The sequence below is a fragment of the Macrobrachium rosenbergii genome, chromosome 2 (assembly GCF_040412425.1).
Source record: "Macrobrachium rosenbergii isolate ZJJX-2024 chromosome 2, ASM4041242v1, whole genome shotgun sequence".
NCBI lineage: Eukaryota > Metazoa > Arthropoda > Malacostraca > Decapoda > Palaemonidae > Macrobrachium > Macrobrachium rosenbergii.
The window spans coordinates 58,921,771-58,934,270 of NC_089742.1; the positions used below are offsets into that span (position 1 = coordinate 58,921,771).

At 34.7% G+C, this 12,500-nt stretch overlaps 1 protein-coding gene across 3 annotated transcripts in view; it reads right to left on the reverse strand.

Moving 5' to 3' along the window:
• The window catches only part of LOC136847512 (Fanconi anemia group J protein homolog), a 924,459-nt gene that overhangs the window by 585,828 nt on the left and 326,131 nt on the right, over positions 1–12,500 (reverse strand). Inside the window, exon 1 of one of the 3 annotated variants that reach the window (XM_067119265.1) lies at positions 6,388–6,411. The exons of the other annotated variants lie outside the window; for them this stretch is intronic. The gene's annotated coding sequence lies outside the window, so the exon portion shown is untranslated. Of the gene's footprint in view, positions 1–6,387; positions 6,412–12,500 lie in introns of those variants that run through there. 3 annotated transcript variants of the gene reach the window in all.

Consider the following 12,500-nt stretch of genomic DNA (forward strand, 5'->3'; position numbering starts at 1 on the left):
GGACAAAATTAATAAAAATTATTGATGTAGATTTCTTTCAGCCAATGAGAACAGGGAATACGAAATTATAATAAATTCTTTAAAGCAGAATTCAAGTCTAAATATTTCCTTCATCTTAATTTTCATATTTTTCTCATAAAACATATACCCATGTTCAAGAGCAGAGTGAAAAAATTACATTCAGAAAGAATACATGTAATTCTTAGGAATGCTTAAACACTGCCGGCCTCACGAAATACTCACGCGATTTTATTAAACAAAAACAAAGTATAAATAAATGTTCAGTTACAACGTAAACGGTGACCTTTATTCCAGAAGAGAAACCATTTTTATCTCACTGTATCCCTGAAAATAATTTATAATCCGACAAAGGATAAATACCAGTGTTCTTAAGATATCTTGAATGACAACATAAATAAGCCTTCTAAGATTTAAGATGAGGAACTCTAGACCGCAAAGCATTACACTTCAACTTTACAAACAACGTTTCACACTAAATTGTTATTTATATTACTTGAACAAGACTTAATTTCTACAAATTTCAATAACCACAAATTAAAGCTATCAACAGGATAAAGATAATAAAATAAAATTATTTGTTCTTTTGGGAACTCACGCATTTCCATTCATGGAAATGTTACTGCTACCTTTTTTTTTATTTCCCAGATTGACATTATTTGAACAAGCAAAATAAGGAAGAGACATATACAAAAAACCGAGAGAGAGGAAAAAGAGAATTGGAAGAGCTGAAAAGGTGAAGATGGGTGGTTTGAAAAGTGGGATTGGACGTCTGGAAAGTCAACACGCGTCAATTGGTGCAGGATGTAAAGAAAATGTTAAGAGAGAGAGGGACAGGATTGTGGAAGAAGAAGACGAAGGAGGAGGAGGAGGAGGAGGAGGAAGAGGAGAAGGAGGAGGAGGAGGAAGGCGACGAGGGGGGAGGAGGAGGAGGAAGGCGGAAGAGGAGGAAGGCGGCGAAGGAGGAGGAGGAAGAGGAGGAATAAGGCGAAGGAGGAGGAGGAAGGCGGCGAAGAAGGCGAAGGAGGAGGAGGAAGAAGGCGAAGGAGGAGGAGGAGGAAGAAGGCGAAGGAGGAGGAGGAGGAAGAAGGCGGAGGAGGAGGAGGAGGAGGAGGAGGAAGAGGAGGAGGACGCAAGTTATGAGGGAAGAGGGAAGAATAAGAAAGAAGAGAGAGAAGGAGAAAGATGAGGAGAGTAGGTAGTGATGGAGAAGGGAGTAAGGTTTCCAAAAGAACTACGAGGACGACAGGCAATCACTGACTTCAATTGAGAGAGAGAGAGAGAGAGAGAGAGAGAGAGAGAGAGAGAGAGAGAGAGAGGGGAGGGGGGATGGAGGGGGAAAGGAGCATTAGTAGGCATCTGCATCTGGAACTGAGGATGCTGAAAGGGGGGGAGATATACAGCCCATTGAAACTGGGACTGTGAATGCGATCGTCTCCTTAAGTGTATTTCGGATGCATTCATTGTCACTGGGCAGATAAGTCCATTACAAATATTACCTCAGGGTTCAACAAACCCAGAATACACAAAAAAATGTGTCTATACACGTACCTAATGTAGACTCTTGTACAGTATATTTGTATAACATTGTATATATATATATATATATATATATATATATATATATATATATATATATATATATATATACTGTGTGTGTGTGTGTATATAATATACACACATGTATATATACATACACACAAATATATACATACATACATAACAATCTATGCTGAATAGCTAAGGAAAATGTTTTCACATCCCGTTTTTACACGGTTTTATAAAAGTTTATCTAATATGGAAAACCTGTAAATTACGAAGAAATGGAATACAATAAGCAATGTAATTATGAAACACACCCGAAATTAATGTTAATTAAAACGAAAGGGGCGCTTCACCAGGCTGAAAGACTCATTAAATGACAATAATGAAATAAAAAGGAATATCATTACAATATAGCGAAATGAGCTAAATTGAAAAATCACACCCAAAGATATGATTCAATATAGCGAGAGAGAGAGAGAGAGAGAGAGAGAGAGAGAGAGAGAGAGAGAGAGAGAGAGAGAGAGAGAGAGAGAGAGAGAGAGAGAGAGAGCATACATTTATTTATTTATTTTGGTGGTCTGCAGTTTACAGCGACCCCCTCTCTCCTCTCTCTCTCTCTCTCTAACACGATCATGAATTGTATCTTTGGTTGTGATTTATTAATTTAGCCATTTTGGTATATTGTAACGATGTTCTTTTTATTTCATTACTGTCATTAAATGAGTGTATTCAAAATATATATATATATATATATATATATATATATATATATATATATATATATATATATATATATATATATATATATATATATATATATATAATACTCAGCGAGATAATGCGCAACATGACAGCTACACGACCCGGGAAAGTTGGGACGATCACTGAACGAGGTAAAAGTTGTGAGGCGACCTAAGCGACAGTTTCGTAACCTACGGCCCCAAAAAAGAGGAGACCTCTTTCTTGCGACTGGAAAGTTAATTTCGTTAATTTTAGTTATTATTAAGAAGCTGATAAAGTCGGCGCTTTTCAAAATAACTAGTACTGGTAATGGAATAGAATGGAATGGAATATAAAATTTAGGCCAAAGGCCTAGCGCTGGGACCTGTGAGGTCATACAGCGCTGAAATGGAAACTGACAGTAAAAAGTCTGGAAGGTGTAACAGGAGGAAAACCTCGTAGTTCCACTATAAAACAACTGTTAGGAGAGGGTGGAGAGAGAGACTGAAAGAGAATATGAAAGGAGGTACAGTAAAAGTAATGTAATGGGTTCCAACTAGGGGCTGAAGGGACGCTGCAAAGAACCATAAGTAATGCCTACAGTGCACCGCGTGAGGTGTACTGACGGCACTACCATCTAACGAAAAGTACTAATAACGATCATGATAAAAAAATTCTCGAGGACAGCCTACTGTCAGGAAAACGTAAATATATGATTCTCAAGAACTTTCGCACTTTTTATATAATGTGACTCTTCGTACTAAGCTGAGCAAGCGGAAAAGCCACTTTGTATAGTTTATTTATTTTTTTTTATGAAATTACGCTCGCTGTGTAGCGCGTCACAAGTGGTTTAAGTGATCAATAAAATTAACAATACCTTTTATGCGTAGTTTCTCTTGACAACCTGCGTTTGGCGATCTATAAAACAACTCCAAATCACGCTTATTGCGAAGAGGAACAAAATTATGAACTTACAAATATTTTCTGTCGCCAACCATATAAAACTGACTGATGACATTCGTTTAATTTATGCCACAGTGTCGGTGCTCGAAAAGTGATGACAATCAACTAAAAATAACTCAACTTTTTTGGTTACCTTCAAGATATCTGGTCGTTATTTGACTCTAATGAAGAAGAAGAAGCTAGGATACAAACAAAAGTAAATAAAGGAACAGAACTGCTCTTACATTAAGGAATACCATTAAAAGCGGAAGACAAAAATAAACATGATTTACTGAATGTTTATTGCCCTCTATAAACATACTACCGATGTTGTGACGTAAGCAAAGTGCAATATAAACGCCGAAGCGACAAATCACAATACTATGAATAAACGATTATTATAAACAAAGACGCATGTAGAATAACACATACATACGCACACAATGTATTATTATATATAAATGTACTATATACATATGTATTTATGAGTATAAAATATATATATATATATATATATATATATATATATAAATATATAAATATATATATAAACACGTAAACGAGCGCACACACACACACATATACAGGTATGAAATACTGACTTCAACCGTGCAATCTGCTTGATGCCTTCCCAATACAGTATTCTCCTGTCAATAAATTTCCTCATTACTACAAGGCTCAGTACATCTGGATTTGAAAAACTTACCCAAAGAACAAAACGATGATATTAAGACATTAAGAGGCGTATTACTTTGTCTAACGAGAGAGAGAGAGAGAGAGAGAGAGAGAGAGAGAGAGAGAGAGAGAGAGAGAGAGAGAGAGAGAAAAAAAAAAAATCCTTCTATATTCAGACACTAACAGCCGGCTTCAAAGCCCTTCCACAAAGATAACGGGACCGCCGGGTGCTGAATAATGTAGGCAAGCAGCCGAATTCATGCATGCTTTGAGTGGCATTGCTTTGCCAGGTGTAAGAGCCAAACAGGTGAGTGACAGTGTGCATGTAAGCTTTCGGTAGGGAATGTTTATCAGTATCGGTGTCAAGAGAAGAAGAAGAAACGTGTTCGGTGACAAGACCCATCTATAAAATGGTACATTATCACATTGGGCAACCGCATGTATGCTGAAGGCATCTTGTGCATAAGGAGGCAGAAGAGGTTATGCTAATAGGTAACATCAACAGGCAGACACACATACACACACACACACACAGATCATGTTTTACCAGGCTTTGCTGCCTGGAAGATGTTCTCTCTCTCTCTCTCTCTCTCTCTCTCTCTCTCTCTCTCTCTCTCTCTCAAGAAAAAAGCCTCGTTGGTCATTCAAAGGAACTGCTACAAAATACGAACTGAACAACTAATTAAGACCTAACTATAAAATACGACCTATCTATGAAAACAAAATAGTGCGTCAGTAGTTCATATAAAATGCGGATTAAAATTTATATTTTCTTGAAAAAATTTAGCTTTACGCTTTCAACAAAGGCTGTCATAAAATTCATCATTTTCACGCGTAACTAGGGGATTAGAATGGTAATTTGTATCCTTAAAATGCAATATACTGTAGGATACAAAATTGTATTTGTTTTTTACTTCCAAGAAAGACAGAATATTATCAGCAAGCTAAATGAATCGAAGATAATACTTCAGTACACACCACATTCCTATAATTAAGAGAAAATGGGAAAATACGGTTAGTGAAAAAAAAAGAAAAACTTACGATAATACCCACACAACTAAACTTGCACAGATGTCCTCAGCATCCCAGCCGACCAAACCACCCTTCCACCACCTCCCCCCCCCACCTCTTCCCCCTCCCCCGACAAACAACATGAATAACGCAGATATAAAAATCTACTGCTCTGGTCTGGTTCTGGTCCTACTTCGACGCAGCTGCCGCCTCTGTCAACCAAACTGTACAGGGAATCACTGGTATTAGCACACGTTACACACTACAGTATATTCATATAAGTGAAAAATTGAAATTTCTAATATGATTAAAAGCACGGTATCGTTGCATGTACGCAAATAAAAACACATTTATAATTTGATAAGCACACGCATATATATATATATATATATATATATATATATATATATATATATATATATATATATATATATATATATACACACACACATACATATATATACATATGAATATAGAAGGCCCATAAAACACTATTTAAACGTTGAAACGTTTAAATAGTGTTTTATGGGCCTTCTTATATTCATATTACACTGTAGTATTACAGGAAAAGACATTCATATATACATATATATATTATATATTAAAAGAGAAAATTTTTGTAATAATACATAAATGTGTATATATATATATATATATATATATATATATATATATATATATATATATATATACAATGCAATTTAGATATATATACATACATACATATACATATATATATATATATATATATATATATATATATATATATAATATAATTTATATGTAAGTATATGTATGTAGGTATATACATCGCACAAACTACATATATATATATATATATATATATATATATATATATATATATATATATATATATATATATACACATATACATATACATTTATATATATACAGAGTAAGTTTGTGTGATATATATAAATATATATGTCTATATACATATATATATATATATATATATATATATATATATATATATATATATATATATAATAAAGTGTTTATTTGTGAATGTGTATGCAAACATAATGTCAAAACATTTAAAGAAAATGCAAAACTTATGGATATAATAAACAGATGAAGAGAAAGAAATCTACCCTCTAGTACTCTCTAATTTCACAGGACAACAAAACGCTACAGCTTTTCCATGTCCCATCGAAATTTGATACCAATAACATATCTTAACATTAAAAAAAATATAGTTATCTACTGTTCAAAGGTATATCTACTAAAAACACTTGCTTAAGAGTACCTGCTACAAACTACAGTTATAAATATATTCCTAATATAGTACTGCCTCTGGCACTACACTGAAGTTATTGAGAATACCAACAGTTTGATGGTTACACTTATGATACCAAATTCCACTTCTTACTCGTACAGTATTCTACTTAAAAACCTGAAACATTAACGAAGAAACGAATTTCACTGCAGCCAATCTAAAAATATGGTCCTCACCCTTTTTCCTCCAACGGGATGCCCACAAAGAGATGACATTTTGGCAGAAAACCACCACCTGAAAGGAGACATCCGGCTACAGACACACATGCACGCACACACACACACACTTTCCGCGGAGATTCAATGGAACCACGTGAACAAAATAGATAACTATCCACTTCATAAGGAAGAGAGCGAGAGTCTTTCGGCATATATCCACATGAAAACCATATCGGCTTCCACCTCTTCTCTTCCTTCTCCTTCTTCTTCTTCTTCTTCGCCTTTATCAGAAGGATGCGAGGTCCCAAAGGGGAGGACCGCCGGCTTCTAACTAATCCCAACAGTGTATGGACAAAAGGTAGTTTGTTGAGGCTTTTGTATATGGTTCTCTTTTTGGCTTGACCAGAGATCATTCCATCACTCTCCCTCTGCCTCACTTCCTCCTCCTCCTCCTCCTCCTCCTCCCCCTCCTCCTCCCCCCCACCATCTCCCTCTTCCTCCCTCCCTCCCCTCCCCTGTAACCCTTCCTCCCTGCCCCTTTACCTACTACTGGTGGTGGTAGTAGTAGAAGTACAACCAATACTGCTACGACGACTGTTAAACAACATCCTTTATCTCGAACGTTTACGTCCTTAGCCATTTCTTTTCGCTTTCTGCCACCCACGAACAAAGGCTCAAAAAGCCGCCCCGAAAACTCCACTAAGTAATGAAATAGCCTATCTAATAATATGCATTTCCAGGCACAAAATACAAAATTTACTACCTCAACAATGTAGAAGAATTTCAAGAAAGTATAAAGTCTCCGAGACCAGATTTCCCAAAACTGATCGGGTTCGAAGCGATTCGCTCAAAACGGCAAGAAGAGGCTCGTCGGTACCTTCAGATCTCTAGGTGGGCACAAGACAACGTTGGCGGCTACCCCTTGTACCCTGGCGTATCGCCCTGTCCCCCAATTCTTTACCGTTCTCCTTCCGATTATTACCCCTCACCTCCCCCCCCAACACCCTTACAGCCTTAGTGGGGCAAACTTAACGATGGATTTCAAGACAGGAACTACGAGGTATATAATATGGGCCTGAGATAGCTTCGAGTGTTTGGAGGGGAATACCCCATGTTCTGGAAAATAAGATTCCATCATAGTAGTTTTTACCTAAATAATTATGTATGAATATAACATAGAATACAGAATTTAGGCCAAGGGCCAAGCCCTGGGACCTATGAGGTCATTCAGCGCTGGAAAGGAAATCGACAGTAAAAGGTTTGAAAGGTGTAACAGGAGGAAAACCTCCCGGTTGCACTATGAAACAAATGTTTGGAGAGGGTTGAAAGTAAGACGGAAGAGAATATGAAGAAAGGTACAGTAAAAGGAATGAAAGGAGTTGTAGCTTGGGGCCGAAGGGATGCTGCAAAGAACCTTAAATAATGCCTACAGTGCACCGCATGAGGTGCACTGACAGCTCTAGCCATTTAAGGGACATAACATGAATTAGCATCTGAAAAGCATTACGAAGCCGCAATATAAAAAAAATATAAGGCCACAACATAATTTCAGAGCCACAGCATAAAAGGGGATTACAATATTACAGGATAAAAAAAGGAATTTCAATTTTAAAATATGAACAAGAATTGAAAGGCTACAGATACAATGAAATTACAGAGCTCCCTTATACAAAATGTATTGAAATCACGACCTACAGTGAAAAGGAATGACAAAGCTATAACACGTGAGAGAAGTACAAGGCTCAGACGTGCATGGGAAGTACAAACTATTATCATAAACACACTCTGTAAGGGGTAACACAATTATCCAGTGAATTAACATCTATAACTGCAGGTATTGATCTTGGATATGTCCTAGCATCTACCAGCTTGGAAATAATGTCCAACTGTCATGAATTACATGACTATAAAAAAATTAACTGTTAGGACCTGCAATACCACAACTATGAGTTATTATTATTATTATTATTATTATTATTATTATTATTATTATTATTATTATTATTATTATTATTAAGACCTACAATACTACATATATGAATTATTATTATTATTATTATTATTATTATTATTATTATTATTATTATTATTATTAATAAGACCTACAATACTACGAATATGAATGTTCTGCACCTAAAGATTAACGAATAACCCACAGCAATGTTAGAGCTGGCTGCATAACTATAATGAACTAAAGTAACTACAATGAACTAAGAGTCCTATTTCGTTCATACGTAGAAGTAAATTCCCGAATACATCCATATTAAGACGTTTCAAAAATCACCGATTAACAAGAAGCGACACATCAGTGGATGAGTCTCTAAAAATTATGAAGAATAAAATCATGGGAAAATAAATCCATTCTTTAGTCTAAAGAAAAAGATGTCGATACGAACTTTTAACAAAATGAATGCTTAAAAGATCAATGTAAAGTTTTAGTTCCGAAATCAGTTACCGTTGACAACATAAACAGTCATTTGTCTAGTTTTCCAAATATTTTATCTGTAAGTGAAAAATTAAAAAAAGTAAAAAGCCAAAAGAATCAATCAATTTAAGTGGTGAATGACATGCGTAAGTGGAAGAGGAGTAAATTATCATAAGAACTATAACTTGCAAATTTAGAGATGGCGATTCTTTTTTTTACAAAAAATGTAAAAAGAAAATTCACTTTTAATAACATAATCATAAAGGAATGTCCATTTTCCAGCTTTCAAGATGAGAAGATGCAATTTTTCACCAACTTAATAACGTTTCTTAATAACTCTTTCTCTTATTTACTATTGAAAGTAAGACCCTAGAATTCTTTAAAAAAATAAGGGATTTAAAATCGGCTCACATGTGTATTTTCCAAGTCAACCTGATCATAATCTGAAACTCCATCGACTTCACTGGTTTTTCAACTTTTGTGATGTACTCTAAACAACATTTTGTAATCTACTCTAGTACTCGACACAATTAGAACTACTGGAATCTACTCTAATATTCGACACTATTCGAAAATAAACCATTGTAATTTACTCTAATATTCGACACTTAGAAAATAAACCGATATAACGCCTGTCAGCTTTGATAAGTGTCCATCGATTTATTTGCAAGTTGTAAAAAAAATCTTAAAATACATTGTTTACTTATTAAGAAAAATCACAACAAAGTTTGTAAAAAACTTATGTCATCTACGTTTCTCGCGAGAACAGACACTTTCCATATTTCTAAGAACATAAAAAAGAAAAAAGAAAAAATAAAACGTAACCGTTTATACACCATCCTTCAAAATGTAAAATGTCCTACCATTAAAAAAATAATAAAACCCATCACGAAAGCATATAATATGTCGTACTACAATACACCATGAAATGTCATCATGTGAGTACTATATAATAATTTTGGCTAAAATGACAACAACAAAAGAATTCCTCTATCACACACACACACCCACATATATATATATATATATGTATATATATATATGTATATATATATATATATATATATATATATATATATATATATATATATATATATATATATATATCACATTTCCATCACGCATTCTAGTCTTTAAACATCTTAAACGCAATGAAACCTAAGACCAAGGGACTATTAAAACAAGGCCTTAGTGTCAACACAGATAAATGGGAACTTACACTTCGTATATGTGATACAATACGCAATCTTTTCCAACTGCGAAACTTGAAGTTGACAGCAGATATATACATACATACATACATACATATGTATACAGTGTATATGTATATATTGCCTACATCGAAAAGAATTAACTATACGCTCATCACGGACATCCATCAGCAACAGGCGCTGAAGCAGGACAACGATGAGTGACGGGCAGATGACAAGTCGTTTATTAATGCCATCGTCCCGAACAAATTGCTTAGCTGAAGTTACAATCCGGGAAGCGGACCTAGGTGTCCGCAACTTATGACAATCTAAATTACTCCGTGTCCATGAAGCATAAAGATTAGTATGTCAGTGACACCGAGGACATAGTCTTAAATGCAAAACTAATTTCAAATTCGTTTTTGAGAGAGAGAGAGAGAGAGAGAGAGAGAGCGCAAATCTGTTTTTAAGAGAGAGAGAGAGAGAGAGAGAGAGAGAGAGAGAGAGAGAGAGTGCAAATTGTTTTTAGAGAGAGAGAGAGAGAGAGAGAGAGAGAGAGAGAGAGAGAGAGAGCAGCAGAAATGTCAAAATTTAATTTTTTTTTTTTTTTTTTTTTTTTTTTTTAGGGGAAAAGGAAACTGTCAACTAAGGTGAAACGAATTTCATTAAATACTTTGGCAGGACGCACGATACAAGATAATCTTTTAAATCATATTCTTGATAGATGTTCAAACCTTCCAAAAGTGACAAAAGTGGATATTTGTCTTGATTTTTCACATTCGAATTCCCCTACTTCTCCGTTTACATACAGGCTCTTGGTCCACATGGCTGAAAAACCAGCACCAGTAATACGACCATATATGCACTTGGCTTTCAAAGAACCAATTCCTTATTATTTGAAAATAACGAAAATCGTTCTCTCTCATCAGAGCCGTAGGAGCGCAGGAAATAGAAGGTCTCTCTCGTCATTCATAGCATGTATTATGACAGTTGTATAATTAGTATCTACAAGTATGGGATAATTAGTGTCTAAAGGTAAGATATATGTATTCCCGTATGGTAAGCTTTACTGGATTTGCCTGGTCGTTTGTTTTTAATCCTGTTATATATTTTGTTATAATTATTATAAACCAGTTTTTTTTGGTTCCCGTTTTGTTTTAGATGACTTTTATTCCCGACATCTCTATTTTTTCGGGATTTTTTTAACTGAGCATTATTTCTTAATGCATTAAGTGTATTATCATTTTGTACTTCGGAATAAATTACGAATACTCTGAAGATTTAAAATCCACTTCCACTGTAAATCTATCACCAAAATTATCCTGTGCCTAAAAAATATACATCTAATGATTCGAAGTTATTACACAAATGCACTTTGTAAATTTCAAATGATATTCACATTTTGTCATAAAAATCAACCATCTATTCCCCGGTCATTGTCCATTACATATCATTGCCAAAATATCGTTGCAACACATTTAAAATATTTTGCATTTCGAAAAATTGCAACTCTGATGTTCGTTAATATCTTCCTGTTTCATATATTTTAACAGCAGCGTACATTTTGACGTTGCTTTTCATCATCTGAACTATCAAATAACTTTCAAATAAAAAAATATTATTCAGTAATATCTAGTGGAACACTTTCCATAAATTTACCACATCACGTCATGCTTTCACTTGATCATACGCTTTTAAGAGTGATAAAAAAAAAGTTATTTCTTCTGAATCCTTCAATTCAACTGCCGTTCTTCCAAGTAGATAAGACCTCTAAGCGAAAAAAAAAAAAGATTACTTAAGTAAAATAATGCAAGAACCTGATTTGACATGGATTTCATATTTAGGAATTACTGTACAAATGCATGTCCATTAGCACTTATATCAGTGAATGTATAGTGTGCACTGTGCATTATGTACACTTGTTTTAGTGACCATATATATACTGTAAACTATAATAATCGGCAAAATAACATGAGTTCGTCATAACAATGCACAGATATCTCTGTAGCGAGTCAATCGGAAAAAGTCTATGGCACAAGCACACAAATGGATACAGTGAAATAATAAAAAAGGAAAAAATTCAGTACATCATTTCTAAAGAATTACAAGACTTCGGATCAGAAATAATTTCATTTCCATAAGAAAATTCCCAATTATGAGGAAGAGGATTCATCTCCATACCGTTTCGCAACGCACCGATGGCATCTTTCTATAAACAAAACTACCTTTACAACGGTAACTCGAGGCTGGATTTGCACAGGTAAGATGTGTGGATGAAGCCTGCATTATAAAAGTTTTGTGAGAAGGCTGAAAGTGCTAACATGCCGAACGTCCAATGAGATAAAAATATTGTACAATTTTCTTTATCTAATTAGATATTTTTATCTCACACGCAGAGAGAGAGAAAGAAAGAGAGAGAGAGAGAGAGACTCTGGCACTTCCCCCCAAAGCAATCACTAATCAGAAACTTCACAAAACTGAAACTTTTACAAGCAAGAAAGAATGAGATATGCAAT